Source organism: Mauremys reevesii, linkage group 2 (genome assembly GCF_016161935.1).
Source record: "Mauremys reevesii isolate NIE-2019 linkage group 2, ASM1616193v1, whole genome shotgun sequence".
Lineage (NCBI taxonomy): Eukaryota > Metazoa > Chordata > Testudines > Geoemydidae > Mauremys > Mauremys reevesii.
The window spans coordinates 243564786-243583286 of NC_052624.1; the positions used below are offsets into that span (position 1 = coordinate 243564786).

Sequence of the window (18501 nt, forward strand, 5' to 3'; positions counted from 1 at the left end):
TAAGTTTTATTATTATTATTTTTAATGATTTTTAGATCAAAATGTTATTTACCTTCTCATACGATCAGTTGATCTTTATCCCAAAACCACTTTAGTTCCATACTTGTTTCTGCAAGAGATTAAATAAAAAACATCTTTGCCTATGTTCCCCATTAGCAAGATAATCATGCCTTCTCTTTCATTCTTTTCAGGATATATGATGAAATACTGAATAAAAATACTTTTTCCAAATACATTCACATTTATAATAGCACCTTTCATCTTTAAATATTAACTTATTAATCTCTGCAGCACCCTCCTTTGTGTGAGGTAGAGATATTTCTGCCCACATTTCAAAGATGGAAAAATGGAGCTAGAAAAAAATGTCAAAAAATGCCAGTTTGTCAAAACTCTTCATGAAACGGGGTTGATTTTGATTAATTTCCTAACTCAAAAAAGAGTAAAGAAAAAAGATTTGAAGTTGTTGAAACACAATTTTTCAGTTTTCTAGTTTGAAATGACCTGTTGTTTAGAAATTTAAGCTAAGAGGCTAAAAAGTTTTTTTATTGTTTTGTTTTTTTTAAGAGAGAAAGCTCACAATCAAAATGAAATGTTACAGAATTATTTTGACAAAATGTTTCGATTGACTTGATCCCAAAAAATCTGTTCATTTGGTTTGTCAATATTTTCAAAATTTAGACTTTTTATCCTGATTCAATATGGGAAAATTTTAAAACTCTTGAAAATTTTCACTGAATAGGAATCCTATTTCCCACCCAGCTCTAGTGCAGACTTTACTTGAAACCATGGAGAGTGTGAAAGCCTAGATTAGGATGCAGGATTCTGGTTCCCACCTGAGTGTTGAGCCTCCTAAGCAACAACTCTCTCATTGTAGAAGTACAATTTTTCCAAATTGAGTTTTCAATTAAATTTTTAGTTGAAAAATGATTTAGCTGATTAAATGTTTTATTGAAAATTTGATTTTTGAGAGAGAAAGGGCCCTGAAAATTTTCAACACAGATTTAAAAAAAAATTCTGACGGGTTTGACTAATAATAGAGCTGGTTGAAATTTTTCGACCGTTGAAACATTTTGTCAAAAATTCGAAAAACCAATTAAACATTTTGAAATGTTCCTATGTAATTTTTTTACTACCTTTTCTAGCAGTTCTACTCCCTCTATACTTCTCACGTGATTTTTTTCTGTGTTGGTTTATATGAGTATATTTGATAGCCTCTATCATATGCTTGCACTCTAAGATACAAATTTAATTTGCCATTCTCTGTGTAGGAATAAGTAATCTGTTATCTGAATAAGTATTTGTTAGTGGATGAGATACAGATAAATTGCTTCAAGGTTTGGATTGTGTTTTGTTTTTCTTGAATGAAAAAATCTGCATTTTTCCAATGGAAGTATTTTAGTCTTTAAAATCTAAAATGGTTGTGGCATTGTTTGAAAATCAGTTCCTGTTGATGGGCACTAACTTCTTTCCTAATATTTCATAACTACCTGGATTAACATTGTAACAGATGTAACCTAGCTCTCATATTCATAAATCTTGGTATACAAGTTGTGTATTTTATAATGGTTCTCTATGAGCTGTACTACTCATTTATTAATGTGATCTCAGAAATTTGTGTTCATTTTCAATGCTATTGATTGATAATGAATCCTTATAATAGTGCTAACAGAATGAAATATGGTGTTTCAAAATTTGAATCTAGTAAGAGTGATCACTGGATTACCACAGATCCAACAAAATGTTGCTTCTTCCTACAAAATTTAACTAGTAAATAACTTCATTCACTCAGTGCAAAAAGGGAAGGAACTTTAACAATAACATATGTGAGTGTGTAGTAGACAATGGTGTCAGAATAGTGCTTTGCATTGAGTGTACAAAAGGTTATTTGCTAGTGAAATGTTGTAGGTAGAAGCAACCTTTTGTTGGATCTTAGATGGGAGTTTGCTGGGAGTTTCCAGCTGGTAGGGGCAGAAGCAGCCAAAGCAGAGACTGCTTCACTTGAGGGCGGGGGGGGGGGGGGGGAAGGTTGGAGGGGAAGAGTGGGGGCAAAAAGGGACCCAACCAGGGCCAACCCTCTCCCCAGCATTTTGCTGGACTCAGAACCGTGCGGGAGAGACACCCTTCTTCCCCATGCTGGGGGCTCTAGGAATCAGACCATGCCTACCTACATCTTTCTCGCTCCCTTCCCTCCCTCTCTCCCCCAACCATGCGGGCTTAGGAGTAAGCTTCAGAGAGGAGCCTCCTAGACTCTCCATCTGGTAAGGGCAGAAGCAGGCAAAGCAAGGGCTGTTGGTTCTTAGAAAACTTTCTGCAGTTTTGACTGGAGTTTTTCTTCTTCTTCGAGTGCTTGCTCATGTTGATTCCATTCTAGGTGTGTGCGTGCCCACGTGCACAGTTTATTGGAGGTTTTTGCTTTAGCGGTATCTGTAGGGTTGGCTGTGGTGCTCTCTTGAGTGCCGCTCTCATGCGTTGGAATATTAGGCACTGCCGGCCCCATGCCTTCTCAGTTCCTTCTTATCACCCGTGACGGTTGGTCGGAGTGCCTTGTCTTGCATTCTTGCGGTTCTTAACAGCCCTTTGTTTATCTTCTTTGTATATAGTTCTTAGCCATTAGATTAAGTGTTAGTTGTTAGTTTAGTAGTTAGAGTCCTGGCTGGGACTTCGCCCAGGAATGGGGCATGCCCCGTTCCCTGGGCTTTAAACCATGTTTGTCATGCAACAGGCTGATGCCTGTTAGTGATCCCCACTGCAGCTGTTTAAACTGCTTGGGGGAGTCCCATATAAAGGATAAGTGCATGAACTTTCCCTCCAGAACCCAGAAGGAGCGGGATATCTGCTTGAGGGCCCTCCTCATGGAAGCCACGCTTCATCTGGCATCAGAATCCTCCCAGTCGGACTCCGCCTCACCTTGGCGTTGGTGTGGAGTGCACTGCTGCCACCGGGCTCTACCCGGCACAGTTTCCCCTTGCCAGTGCTGAAGAAGCAGCAGAAGAAAAAGGGCTCCCCGGCACCATATAAGGAGGAGAAGGGGGCTTTGGGCAATTAAAGACCTAGTGGGCCTGCCAGCACCGCAGATGCCGCCACGCCAGGTGCTGGACTTAGCTAAAGCCCTGCAATCCAAGGGCAAGCCATCAATAGGACCGCCCCAAAGGGCAGTGGAACTGCATTGGTCCCCGGATTGCAGGCATATATCCCCATCCCCACAGCCTCGGACCCCGGCCCTGCAGCCTCAGTCTCTGGCCAGAAGATCCAGGTCCCCGGCACCGCGCTTTCCTTCTATGAGGCATGGAACGCTGGAATCGAGGCACCGATCTCCGTATGCTCAGTACCGGCAAGCCTCCCGCCAGAAATTGCCCCAGCGCGGGTCACTATCGCCTAGATCTCCACGGCATTTGTCATAGGTTTATTCCCCACTTTGAACTTTAGCGTCCAAAAGGTGGGGACCTGCATGTATCTTCTAAACTTAAATCCTAGCTTAGATCTGATAGCGCTGCCACCAACCAAAAATATAGTGTTTTGGTACACTTTCCATTCCTCCCAAACCTTCCCTGGGAAATCCAAGACCCAAACCTCTTGGGTCTTAACACAAAGGGAAATAAACCATTCCCCCACCTTCCCCCCTCCCTTAGTCGTCGGGAGAGATTACCTTGATTCAAACTCCTTGAATCTAAACAAAGAGGGATTCAGCTCCCCCCTCCTCTGTTCCCCCCACCTGTCCCTGGTGAGTCAAACTAATCCCCTGGGGTCTCAAACAAGGAAAAAAATCAATCAGGTTCTTAAAAAGAAAATATTTTATTAAAAGAAAGAAAAGAAAATAAACACTATCTCTGTAACACCAGGATGAAAAATATTACAGGGACTAGCCTAAAAACTAGAGGGACTCCCCCCCCCCTTTCTAGCATAAACACAAGTAACAGCAAACAGAAATAAAATATTGTTTCAGCAAACACACATTTGCAAATACAGAAAGTAACCAAAGACTAATCCGCCTTTTTAACTAATACTCACTATATTGAATAGAAGAGACTATTTCAGGAAGCTTGGAGAGCCTGGATGTATGTCTGGCCCCTCTTAGATCCAAAAAGAGAACAACCCCCCAAAACAAAGAACCCAAACAAAGACTTCCCTCCACAGAGATTTGAAAGTATCTTGTCCCCTTATTGGTCCTCTGGTCAGGTGTCAGCCAGGTCTACTGAGCTTGTTAACCCTTTACAGGTAAAAGAGACCTTAACCCTTAACTATCTGTTTATGACAGCATTGATCCCCACCGGTGCGAGACCACTCCCCATCCCGGCACAGGTCTCCACCTTCCTGGTACCACTCGGTGAGCAGGCATCGATCCCCACCCTCTAGGCACTGGTCTCCGGCAAGGGTCAATCGGCAGATACAGGCCTCCAGAGCCCCATCTTGGTCACCGAAAGGGGAATGGTCTGAGTCGGAGCCGGAGTTCAGCCCCTAGCCAAAAAATGTCAATCACCATCAATCCATGAGACTGGCACAGCATCCGTGGCGGCAGCACGGCAGCAGGGCCAGTGGCCAGCTCGATGGCCTTGTTGGAACCCTGAGGGCGTACCAATGATGCCAGATCCATACTCCCACCACTGCTCCCTGGCTGCCTCAGACAAACCAACCCTGGCACCGCTGGAATTGGAGCACGGTGCGGAATCCAACGCAGGGGCAGCACAACAAGCTCCAATGCCTTAGGAGCTGTCCCCAGAAGGGGAAGGGGAACCTACCTCCCCCCCCCCCCCAGGAATGCACTCGTTGTCTTCATCACTGGACAAAGTGATGGCGGGGTGCTCCCTGACTGGCAGTCCCCCCGACATCTTTAATAAGCACCAGGCTCCCCTTAAAAGGGTGGCTGCCAACTTAAACCTGGAAACTGAGGAGTTGACAGAGCAATTGGATGACCTTTTCAATGTCATATCTTCCACCATCCCGGCCCATATCATGCTGCCTTTCCACCCAGGGGTCCTTAAGATTGCAAAAACGCTGTGGCAGACCCCCTCTTCCATTCCACCCAATGGCAGACCCCCTCTTCCATTCCACCCTAAAAAGGTAGAAGAGAAGTATTATGTCCCCGCAAAGGGGTTTGAATACCTCTATATGCACCCACAGTTAACGAGAGGGCCAGGCAGGGCCAGGTAAGTGGCACACCAAAGAATAAAGATGCCAAGAGACTGGACTTATTTGGCAGAACGATGTATTCGATGGCCAGTCTGAAATTTCGGGTGTCTAACCACCAGGCCCTGTTGAGCAGGTACAATTTTAATCTGTGGAAAATTGGTAAATGTAAGCAGGCCTTCCCACAGGACCGTGCTGAGGAGTTTGCCACGTTAGTGGAGGAGGGCAAAACAGTGGCAAAAGTGCCCTCCAGATGGCCTGGGACGCAATATACTTGGTGGCCAGGGTTGTTGCCTTTGCGGTGGTTGTAATCCTCAGGTTTGTCCGAGGAGATGCAGTCCACTCTCCAGTTACCTCCTGTTTGAGGGAGCAGGACTCTTCTCCGAGCTCACGGACACAAGGCTGCATGACCTTAAAGACTCCTGTGCCACCCTCCGCTCCCTGGGCCTTCATACCCCTCAGGAGGCTAGGAAGGAGTCCAATTCTCCACCACCTCCACCTAGGTCTTGGGGGAACACCTATAGAGAAAAGGACAGAGACAAGGGGTTTAAACAATGATGCCCCTCATCCTTCCATTTGCCTGCTCAGCCGAGCCCATCGAGTCACCAGGGAAGCCAGAGACAGGCATTTTGAGGGTGCATTCGAGGATGGCGCTCCTGTCACATCACAGGATCCACCTTCCTACTCTTTCCTCAATTGCCTGTGCCCCTTCCAGTCAGCCTGGTTTGGCTAAGCTGAGCCTGTTGGGTGCTCAACATAATCTCTTACAGTTCTTGGCTGCCTCTCCCTCCTACCCCCCCTTCCCCATTCTTCTTCAGGGACTCTTCTCATGAGTAACTCCTCGCCCAGCAAGAGCAAAGGCAGATTAAGGTTTTGTTGGGCCCTGGGCCAGAGCAAGTGGGGGAGTCCTTCCCCACCCCTTCCATCTGCAGTCCCGCCCCAATCCACCCCTTCTGCCCGCGGCCCTGCCCACAGCCCCACCCCATTCTATCCCTTCCCCCCACCACTCCACCTGTTTCACACACAGTCAGCCCCATTCTGCCCCCCTACTGCAGCCCAGCAATCTTGCTCCTTTCTCCCACTCACTGCAGGCCCCCCACCGCCATGGCCCCGGGCCACAGCAGGGAGAGCTCCCCCAGTCTTGAGGCCACAGTAGGGAGCTAGAACTTCTCCAGTCCTGGCACCATTGGTGTAGTTTGACAGCTATATTTGGGAGGGCAAAGCACGCCCATGCACATGCACGCATGCACACGTGCATGCTGAAGCCAGTCCCCTTGGCTCACTGACTCTGTCCTGCCACCTACAGTGGTACCTGGGCTGCCGGTGCTGGGGGGACGGGACGGTCTAATGGGGGAGCCCCAGCTGCTATTGGTAACCACTCCAACACTGGCAGCTGCAGCGATGTCACTGCTCAGGTGCTGCTGTGCTTGCCTCCCTGCTGTGCCTGCTGCTGCCCAGGGAATGCTACATGCTGGGCTCCTACTTCCCCCCACCCATTCCCATATGCTCTTCTATCCCCCATACAATCCTCCTTCCTATCCCCTCCTCTTCTCCTCACCCCACCTCCCTTGTCCATGGTGCCCCTACGCCTGCACTCATGGTGGTAGAGGAAACAGGCAGGCACTGGGACTGAGGAGGCGGCGTCCAGCTGCTGAGGCAGGATCCGGAGTGCAGGGGAAAAGCTGCTCCATCCTGCTCTGTCCGCTCCCCATGAGCTGAAACATGTGGGGGAAGGGGCAGGGGGGGGACACAGCATAGGAATAACAAAGCCCCTTCCCGCCCCACCTCAGGGTGAGCAGAGCCAGGGAGCGGGGTCTGGGCACAGGAGTGCCCATTTTTCTGGGGCCTCCCAGTTGGCTGGGGCCCCTGGCTACGGGCCCTGTCAGCCCAGTGGTTAATCCATCATTGAGCATTGGGGCAGTAGAGGAGGTCCCTTGGGAAATGTGAGGAAAAGGATTCTACTTCCGTTATTTCTTAATCCCAAAAGCAAAAGGGGGCCTGAGAGCCATCTTGTACCTGCAGCGCCTCAACAAGCGCTTCGACAAAATGTTGAAGTTCTGCATGGTTTCCCTGGCCTCCATCATCCCCTCCCTGGATCTGGAAGACTGGTATGCCGCCCTTAGCTTGAATGGCGCATATTTCCATATTTTCCAAGGGCACAGATGGTTTCTCTGCTTTGTGTTGGGCCAGTGCCATTTCCAATTCATGGTGCTACCCTTCAGTCTCTCGTCAGCCCCACGAGTGTTTACAAAGTGCATGGCACCAGTGGCTGCTTACCCAAGGCATCGGGCTGTTCAAATTTACCCGTACCTCGACAACTTGCTAATCAATGGCCGATCCCGGGATCAGGTGCAGCGGCACCTTGATCTGGTTCGCTCCACCTGTCATGATCTGGGGCTGTTGATAAACAAGTTAAAATTGGCATGCAGCTCCATCTCAGGCCCCTGTAGGCATCTCTGGCGTCAGTCTACGGCCCCAACAGACACAATGTTAACCGTGTAGTCAGGGTACTGTCATCACTCACATAGTGGAGAAATCCCGTATTGGTAGTGGAGGAAGTTTCCTTTGTGGCCCCATCCCCATAGGTTATCCTAGTCTCCGATGTCTTGGATCTGCGGTGAGGAGCCCACCTGGGCGATCTCAGCACATAAAATCTTTGGTCGAGGTCACAAGGTCACAATTGCTCCCTACACATAAACGTCAGAGAGCTCAAAGTGGTACACTTGGCCTGTCATGCCTTCCTGCCTCATATAAAAGCAGAATGGTTCAGGTCCTGATGGATACCACCACCACAATGTTCTATATCAATAGGCAAGGCAGAGCCCGATCATCAGCCCTTTGCCAAGAAGCTCTCAGGCTCTATAACTTCCGTGGTCAGCATGCCATCTATCTTGTAGATACACACTTCCCCGGGAACGCTTTGGGAGATCGCATCATCAGGACCGTCTCATCTCACCACAAGGGGTCACTCCATCCAGAGGTGGTCAGCGTCATCTTCTCGAGGTGGGGGATTTTCCAGGTGGACCTGTTTGCATCCAGGCAGAACAGAAAGTGCCACATTTTCTGCTCAATTCAGAGGATCGACAGAGGCTCCCCGTAGGACGCTTTTCTGCTCCCATGGTCGGGGACCGTCATGTATGCCTTCCCTTCAGTGCCACTAATTCACAGGGTCCTCATGAAGATCAAGCAGGAGAGGGCAAAGATGATCCTCATAGAGCTGGCTTAGCCATGCCAGCATTGGTTCGGCACACTGCTGGACTTCTCGGTGGCCGCATTGTTACAGCTACCGCTCTGGCCAGACCTGCTGTCCCAGAACCACGGCAGTCTTCTGCATCCCAACCTGGCAACACCACCTGATGGCCTGGCTGCTGCATGGTTAAATGCGGAGGAGCAACAGTGCTTGGCTGGTGTCCAGCAGGTCCTGGTGGGCAGGGAAGCCCTCCACCTCTACCTGGCTAAATGGAAATGGTTTACGTGCTGGACCTCGGTTAAAGGTATTAGACCCAAGCAGACCTCGCTGCAGTTAATCCTTGACTACCCAGGGCCGCCCGGGGGGGGGTGCAAGAGGGGCAATTTGCCCCAGGCCCCGAGCCCCACGGGGGCCCCCACCAGAGTTTTTCGGGGCCCCTGGAGCAGGGTCCCTCACTCGCTCCGGGGTGCCCAGCAAACTCTTGCGGGGCCGGGCGCAGGAGCTTCTGCCGCTCCCGGTCTTCGCCGGCGGGGGATCCTTCTGCTCCGGGGCGGAAGGACCCCCCGCTGGCGAATTACCTCAGAAGACGGAGTGGGACCCGCCGCCGAAGTGCAGCCCGGTCTTCGGCGGTAATTCGGCGGCGGTGGGCCCTTCCGTTCCGGGACCTGCCGCCGAAGTGCCCCGAAGACCCGCGGCGGGGGCCCCCTCCGCCAATACCGCCGAAGACCGGGCTGCGCCGGCGGGTCCCGCGGTAGTCGGCGGCGGGGGGCCCCCGCCGCGGGTCTTCGGGGCACTTCGGCGGCGGGTCCCGGAACGGAAGGGCCCCCCGCCGCCGAAAACCCTGGGCGCCCGGAATCCTCTGGGCGGCCCTGTGACTACCTTCTGCATCTCAAGCTCTAAGGCTTGTCCCTTTTATCTATTAAGGTCCACTTGGCCTCTATTTCAGCCTTCCATCCTCCTCTCAAGGGCAGGCCGGTTGTTCCCCAGGACTTGACTGTCAGGTTCCTCAAGGGCCTGGAGCACTTCTCCCTGTATATCCAGAACCTTGTCCCTCTGTGGGACCTGAATCTTGTGCTGTCGTGGCTCACGGGTTCTCTCATAGAGGCTTTGGCTTCCTGTTCCCTCCTCCTTGTCTACTGGAAGATTGCTTTCTTGGTCACAATAACATCTGCTGCAGAGTCTCAGGTTAGGGTACTTACCTCAGAGCCACCCTATATGGTGTTTTACAAGGATAAGGTCCAGCTGCGGCCACATCCAGCTTTCCTACCCAAGGTTGTTTCATAGATTCATACGAGCCAGGACATATTCTTACCTGTCTCCTTTCCAAAGTCTCATAAGATGGAGGAGGAGTGAAGGTTGCACTCTCTGGATGTCAGAAGGGCACTAGCCTTCTACATTGAGTGGACCAAGCCGTTTCGTAATTGAACAGAGGTATTCTTTGCAGTGACCAACAGGATGAAACGTTGGCCAGTGTCTGCTCAGAGAATTACGTCTTGGATCACTGCCTGTATCTGTTGCTGCTATGATCAGGCAAAGGTGCCTCCTCCGGCGATTGTGACCGTCCATTCAACTAGAGCACAAGCCTTTTCGGCAGCTTTTCTAGCTCAAGTACCGATCCAGGATATCTCAGGGTCGCCACCTGGTTGTCTGTCCATGTGTTTATGTCTCATTATGCACTTGACCGAGGCAGGCCCGAGACGATGCTGCCTTTGGTAGAACAGTGTTGCAAGCTGCACGACCGTGAACTCCGAGCCCACCTCCATGGATACTGCTTGTGAGTTACCTAGAATGGAATCAACATGAGCAAGGACTTGAAGAAGAAAAAACGGTTCCCTACCATTCATAACTGTTGTTCTTCAAGATATGTTGCTCATGTCCATTCCATTACCTGCCCTCCTGCCCCTCTGTCAGAATTGCCAGCAAGAAGGAACTGAGAGTAGCATCTGCGTACCTAGAAGCATATGTTATAAAATGAGCAGGGTAAAACTGATCACGCAGTTTCCAACAGAAAACTTAGAAAGAGTTGAAAACAAACAAAATCCATTAAGGGCCCGATCTACAGCCTATTGAAGTCAATAAAAGTACAGTGGAACCTCAGAGTTATGAACACCTCGGGAATGGAGGTTGTTCATAACTCTGAAATGTTTGTAACTCTGAACAATACATTATATGGTCGTTCTTTCAAAAGTTTACAACTGAACATTGACTTAATATAGCTTTGAATCTTTACTATGCAGAAGAAAAACGCTGCTTTCCCTTTATTTTTTTAGTAGTTTACATTTAACCCAGTACTGTATTGTATTTCCTTTTTTGAGGGCGGGAGGGGGGTCTCTGCTGCTGCCTGATTGCATGCTTCCAGTTCCAAATGGGGAGGGGGCGTAATTGACTGGTCAGTTTGTAACTCTGCTGTTTGTAACTCTGAGGTTCTATTGTACTCTCATTGACTCGAGTGGGCTTTGGATCAAGCCCTAAAATCCAGCCCTTACCTGCCCACTCAGCTACAGGAAGCCCCAAATAACTTTTGAAGTGGTAAGAGACTCCACTTCAAAAGTTATTTTTCCTCCCTTGGTATCCTGTTGTTAATTGATTTATCTCATTAGACTGACCTCACACTTGGTAAAGCAACCCTCATCCTTTCATGTATTTATACCTGCTCCTGTATTTTTCACTTCATGCATCCAATGAAGTGGGTTCTAGCCCACGAAAGCTTATGGCCTAATAAATTTGTTAGTCTCTAAGGTGCCACAAGGACTCCTCGTTGTTTTTGCTGATACAGACTAACACGGCTACCACTGAAAAATGAGTCTGAATACTCCAGAAGTATCCATGTAACCACCCTACTCAAAGCAGTGGGCTGGTTGGTAGTAGAAACTCCTAATGTCATGGAGAAAAGGGCTAAAGAGCCTTCTACAAAGACCTGTCTTGTTACTTTTGCAAACCCATCTGGGGATGGTTCCTAAAGCCTGTAGAAAATTTTGAGAATGAAATGTGAAGTGCTCAGCAGCCAGGCACCAGCTGAAATTGACAAAAGAGAGCTCTAAGGTTCAGCTGTTGTTACCTCTCCACCTCCTTTTCCTGCAGAAACAAAATGTAGATCAAGCCTCCTGGTGAGCTCTTAAGTGTTCCTGAGGGTTTTCCATTGCTTTTAATTTGAAGAGAAATAGTATATAATATACAGTAATTAAAAACAGTAGGAGAAACATCTCTAAATGCTCTTTCAAGCTCATTCACTCATCATTAAGGCAACATCAATTAGTAAAAGAGATACCTTTAGGTGCTTGTTGAATTTAATAGTCGTAAATATAGGAAAGAAACTCATCACAATGGCTGCAACCTCCAGGCCATGAGTCAAGCCAAAAAAAAAAAAATGGTCAGGAGAGAATTTTTACGCAATTCTAATGTTCTAATGATGTGAGAGAGAGAAAATAAGAACTTTATAGTTTGAGGAAAAAAATTCATGAGATTAAGGCCTGATCAAAAGCCATTGAATACAAAGGAAAAAAATTGAATTTACTTGTAATCCAAAATCCATAGACCTTAATGAACAAGGTTTATGAAAGTGAAATGGACAAAGGATGAAATTATTATAGTTATAGGGACACAATAATGGCTATTAGTGTGGTCAGAACAGAAAAGCCAGTGGGGGAACCCTGTGTTGCTGAGGTAATAAGATTAGAAATGAAGTGTGAACTCAGTAGTTCAAGGCTAAAAGATTAGAAGACAAGTTCAGTGCAAAGGATCAAGGAAAAAGAGGTGAAGTTGTCTCCTTACAAGTTATGGAAGTAAAAACAGAATGAAACAGATCACTACAAGAACCTTTTTGATGATTAGTAGAAGTGCGTTCGTAGCAGCAAAGATTGATGAAATTTAGCTTTTTTTTCTTTGCGTTTTGATTGTAAATGTTGACATACTTGTACAATATTTTTTGGTTTTGATCATTTCTCACAGGAAAGCTGATACAAAAGATTTAAGACTATTGGTTGGTTTGGGAATGGTTTCTTTTAGCTTACTTGTTGTTCATTATTGTGAACTTGTGATTGGTCATATGGTGGACCTCGATCCCAGACTTTGCTTACTTGAGAAACTAATTAAGCTTAATTATGAAACTAATTTTGGATTGTTCAGAAATCTGTTTTTGCATGACCAGTCATACATATATAATTACATTACTATGAATATTAATAAACAAAACCAAAAATGGACAAACTGAAATTCATAATTTAATTTTCTGAGTGGTTTGTGGATAATTAGAGAAAGCTACTTGCCAGTCAGAGTAAAGAACAAATCCCTTTGAGACTAGAAGAACCTACGGTCCATGTGATCGTAATTACCGGTATTCTAGTGTAAACGACTTCAATTGAGTTACTCTGGTGTAGATGAGACTTGACCCGCCTCCCCTATTCCATGCTTCTACATGGGCTCTAGTAAATGTTTTAGGTATGTATTTTAAAAACTTGAATATAATTAGTTATCAGCAGGCATTATCAGAGAGAAAACAATGGCTCTATTTATCGTGGGAACAAAACTACACAGTCTGTTATGTAATCATCACTATTTATCTAAAGGATAAGTAAGGCATGTGTTTGAAATGTGTTGTGTACTTTATCAGGTTAATATCTTTATGCATTAGTTTGCATAATTGTGGGAAAAATATAGGGCATTAGTCTACATTATATAAATATGGTATATAAACATATAAATATATATATATTACACTACAGATTATAAACTGAGTTGTTTATAAGACATAAGATAAATTCAGTGACAGTATGTTTAATACACCTGTCCTTTTCTAATAGCTTCAGATGCTGTATTTTAAACAGTTCCATGAGAACAACAAGAGGCTTCTAGGTTACAGGCTCAGCCAAACAGAAATGTGTGTCTCTGGCTGTTGGCCCTCAGAACTCCCATGATCTCTGCAGCCTCCTATTCTGTGTTAACAGTTGCAGAATGCTAAATCAGACATTCACCATATAAGCTGCTTCCTTTCCAGAAGTGTTCTCTGTGATTTTGACCTAGCTTGATTGGCATATGTGGCAGATGATCTCTAGGGAGAGTCACCGAATATACTTTGTTGATCCCTTGAGGTTCTAACATAGCAGCATCCTCCAGTGATTGGAAGAGTGCTGTCCAAGGACTTTTAAAGTTCATTCTCCCATACTCCTATCCATCACTATGCAGCAGTTACAATAGCCCCAGAACTAGTGACTCCCACCTGCTCTGTGCCTATGGATGGAGAGTTTGAGGGGTGTGGCAACCAGCTGGCTGGCTGAAAAGGCTGATTGGCTATACAAGGGTGGATGGATTGTCAAAGTGATTAACCAGGGCACCTGCCATAAGGGTGTGTGTGATATTTTGGGAGTGGCCAAGAGTACGGTTTTGGTAGGGGTTGGGTTGATGTACATAGAAGGTTTTTGCAGCTCGGAGTCACCTCTACCTTTACTCAGCCAAGCAATCACTCACTGTCCTCTCCCCTTTGTCAGAATAAACTTGTGAAGGTAAGCTGGGAGAAAGCAGCATTTACCCCTCTGCCTCCTCTTTACCATTTCTCTCATTTCCAGCCACTGTACTGTATTTTCTACTCTTTATCTGCAGGTTCAGCACCTCTTTAAATCACCTGTCAGAGTCCTACATAACTATTTGCTCTTCTTCTTTTGTCTCCATACTCTACTCTGCTCCTTCTGGGCATTATCTTCTTTATATTCTTTGTGCTTTTTAGTTTCATTTTCTTTCTTTCACTTTCTCCTCTGCTCATTCCTCCTTTCTCTGGAGTCTCATTTTGTTCTAGCTCATGCCAGTCACAGTAATGTTAAACTGGCAGACCCGAGGCAGGTTCTGTTTTATCTCCATCAGGATTGCTCAGAAGACATGAAGGACTCTGGAAAAATTTCTCTCACAAGGAAACTGGAACACTGCCACTTTTTTGTCATTTTTTTAAGTGGTCACTTTTTTCTCCAGAATTTACATTTTGGTTTACAGGAAAACCAGAGACACCATTGACATCAAAATCTGTAAAAATGTTCTTGTTACAGTTGCAAGTAAAACCTAATATAAATATAAGTTTAAAAAAAAGAGGAAAATGCTTTTCTCTGGTTTGAGGTTATTTTGTGCATTTGACATCATTTTATGTATTATTAGTTGCACTGTTTTAACTGTTCATTCAGGTAATTAATCCTGCTGTTTGTGTTGGTCTTTCTTATATTGACAGGGAAGGAACAGAATTGAGAAATGCAGGAAAGTGTGACTGCAAATACACAACAATCAGCAAAGGAATGCCAGGCTGAGTGTAGTATCTGAAACTATTTTAAAACTTATTTTAGGGAATTGACTACATTTCAGGTTAACGGTGTTCTTTTACTTTTTTATTTTTGTTTATTGCTTTGGAAAAATAGCTTTTGTAATATAAGCTGATGGAATTTTGTTCTGTTAGCTCAGCCTTTCCCCAAGCTGCCTCCAACCAACCAGCAGCAGCAGCCATCAAGATGTGGACAGTATGTCCATTCACCACAATGAGGTGTTAACTTGAGAGTCTATCTGGGACTATATAAATCTTGATAGTATTAGGCAGATTTCTCAGAAATACGAACACTCAACTAAAATCCAGGAACTTTTTCAAAACATTCTCCTTATGTCTTCCTTCCTTAGATGGATCTTTGTTCATTGTTCATGTAAGTAGTTTCTGTTTCACATGCTGACGTTGGAAGGACATCAGAGATTTCCCCTACCCATTTCCTATTCCTTTTTTTTTTTTTCAATCTTTCCTATTTGTAGTAGTTTCATTGGAGATGTGTGGTGGGGTGGGTTCTTGTTTAACTGCAGTACAAATATATGTATAGTGATAAGGTCTTGCATCTTACTTAAGGAAAGTCAGCAGTTAATTTTTGCAATGGGAGACCAAATCCAGATTTGTTTATAGGTCTTCTGCATACTATTGAATTATTTGAATGGCTGCATAAATATTAAAGTGGCCATATTAATAGTTTTGCAGTGTTTCACATCTAGCCTCATTTAAATGTACCCTGAACAATACGTTTTCGAAGTGACCTATTTCATAGTGCTTGTGATAGAAAGTCTTTGGTCTTGTCTCTGTAGGTAGTAAGCTCTTTGGGTCAGGGACTGTCCTTTTGTTCTGTGTCTGTACAGCATCTAACACAATGGGGTCCTGAAGCATGACTAGGGCTCCTAAGTACCATGATAATACAAATAATAATAATAAATTAATAATAACAGTCTGAAAAATTCTGAAAGCTTTAGGTGAAAATCTCAGTGAACTTCAGGTGGCGGTGGTACTACAGTTTCCCCAGCATCAGCAAACTAGTTGGATCTAAGAAGATGAATAGTGGTTTAACCTTGTCAAACGCAAAGTATGTAGAGCATGTGTCAGTCTTCTACAAACATGACAAAATTTCCCACAATTCACCTTTCACCTACCAAATAGCAAATTTTTCAGTAATGTTTATGTACTTCTCCCTCCATAGTTGTCCATGTGACCTTGTTGCCAAGAGAATACTGTTGTATAAATGTCATCCTGATTCACTGGAGACTAAACTACACTGCATTTTTAAAAATATTTGTTGCACTTAGAACATAAGATGATTTAAAAAACAAACAAAAGAAAACTTCACTATTGGACAAAGATAATCTTTCTTATTGAACCTTGGTACTGTGAACATTGTTTTGAGAATTCTGATAGGCATCAATGTAAACAGCCAACCAACATTTTATGAAATGGTAATTACTAATTTTGGGCTTGAGAGGCCAAACTTGTCCTTTCCTATTGCAGTCTTAATTTTTGTGAAAGATGGGAATGTTGCTTTTTTTGTTTTAAAGTATTGGTTTTCCAAGTGCTGTTTTATTTCTTATGCATGCATAGACAGTAGCACTCTTCTATTTCCTGTGTTCTTTGCAGGATATATATTTGCCAGTAATTATTTCATTTCTGCAAAACTATATATGATGACATGTTACCAGCTCATGGTATCTTTGGCACAGGGTTCTGTTATACAGTGCTTAATATAAACAGGGCCCTAATCTCTGTTTGGGGTCTTTGGTTGATACTGTAATATAAATAATAAATAACAATTAATACCTGACTATATTCTCCAGCAGAATTACACTGTGATTGGTTGCCAGTGCCATATATCTCAGCCTCCCCAATAGTGTTCAGTAAGGGTAGGTTCCCAAGGGACTGCTTGACCTTTGAATTTCACTGAGATGGTGCTGGGTTTTTAGGTATTTATTCTTTACTGGAGAAGTTTTCACAGCAAAAGTTTATCAGTTTAAGGGCTGTTTCATAGGGATTGATTTTATTCATTCTCTACACTTCTGGTTCCTGTTTAGTGACTGCAGCCCTCTTCCTAGTGGATGTGGAGTGATGACCTTTGATATGCCCAATGACCCCATCCTGAAGGCTCTTGAATAAGCTCTTTGGGTCAGGAACCATCTTTGTATGCTGTCTCTCTGCAGCTCATAGCACAACCAGGTCTTAGTCTCTGACCAGGGCTTCTAGGCACTATAGTAATACAAATTAATAATAATAATAATAATTAATACTCACCATAAGTTTATCAGCAATGGTCTTTAGTGGATCCAGTATTGGGTGGTAGTGCTCTCAGTTCCTATGGCACTGAGCAATTTGCCAGTTATTTAAAGGCAGTATAGAGAAATAATTTCATATGAGGTTCCTTACTCTCAGATGGAGTAGGAAGAGTGCTCACTAGAACTTTAGAGAGGCAAGGTGGTTGAGGTAATATCTTTCATTGGACCAACTTCTGCTGGTGAGAGTAGGGTGACCAGACAACAAATGTGAAAAATCGGGACAGGGAGTGGGGAGTAATAGAAGCCTATATAAGAAAAAGACCCCAAAATCGGGACTATCCCTATAAAATCGGGACACCTGGTCACCCTAGGTGAGAGAGACAAGCTTTTGAGCTTACACAGAGCTCTTCACAGAGCTGAAGAAGAGCTCTGTCTAAGCTCAAAAGCTTGTCTCTCACCAACAAAAGTTGGTCTAATAAAAGATATTACCTATCCACCTTATCTCTCTAATATCCTGGGACCAGCACGGCTACAACAACACTGCATACACTAGAGATTTGTCAGGTAAACTAAAAGCCAGCCACTCTGGGAGTTTCAATACAGACGCACTGGTACAATGATTACTCATTGTGTATGCAGGTGAAATGTATAATGAAAAATTAAATGATACTTGTGTGCAAAGAGCAATAATATATGCAAGTAATTGCTTTAGATTAGTCACTACTAAGGAGCCTGTAAGGATGAAATTCAACATGGATAAACACAAGCTAATTCTAACAGAAATTATCAATTTAACCTACTCATACATAATAGACTTGAGAGTTTTCAGGGAGAGGATCAAGGTGTCATTGTATACCCTTCAGTTAGGACGTCTGCTGTATCTGCAGGAATGGGGACACATGCTAATAAAGGGTTAGAGTGTATTTACAGAGGGACAGAGTGTACTAAAGAAAATATTAAAGTGTCAGTGTATTACACTGGTATAACTTACTTTGAATACTGCACTCAGCTTTGAGCAGTTCCACACACAAATTCCATACAGTAGTAGAAACAGTCCAAAGAAAGGCAGTGAAAGTTATTAGAGGCATGGTGGGGTTTCTATACTATGATCATTTTAAAAGATGCACTTAATTAGATGAAAAAGGAGAAGTGATAAAGGCATCATAACAAATTGTAGAGAGGTGGTCAGCTGGTCATCTCTTTTTTTAACCTGTGCAGTAATTAAAAAACACATGGACATACACAATGTAAAGGAGAAAAAAAATAAAACAGATAAAAGCGGATGCTTTTTTTACCCAGCGTACAATGTGTGGAACCTGCTGTTTGTAGCAGGATATAATTAAGGCAGAGAGTTCAGTATGATTCAGAAAAGGGTTAGATATTACATGATTAATAATAGCATCCATAGTTACACTCGCCGCTAGAAGAAAATTACTAGGGCTATCAAACTGATCACATTATAGTATTACAGGATTCTGTACAGTTGGAGGTGATGGTGGTTTATTCCTCTGAAGCATCTGGTGTGACAGCAACTGATGTGAACAGGATTCTCGATTAGCTAGGTTATTGTTCTGTCTCAATATGTCAATTCCTGTGTTTCTATACAAGTTTCTAAAAAACGTAATCAAAAAAAGCTGGGCCAGATTCTG

General features: G+C 44.5%; 1 protein-coding gene across 10 annotated transcripts in view; it reads left to right on the plus strand.

Moving 5' to 3' along the window:
- SLC26A7 (solute carrier family 26 member 7) overlaps positions 1-18501 on the plus strand; it is a 132451-nt gene that overhangs the window by 23622 nt on the left and 90328 nt on the right. Inside the window, exon 1 of one of the 10 annotated variants that reach the window (XM_039526138.1) lies at positions 3338-3436. The exons of the other annotated variants lie outside the window; for them this stretch is intronic. The gene's annotated coding sequence lies outside the window, so the exon portion shown is untranslated. Of the gene's footprint in view, positions 1-3337; positions 3437-18501 lie in introns of those variants that run through there. 10 annotated transcript variants of the gene reach the window in all.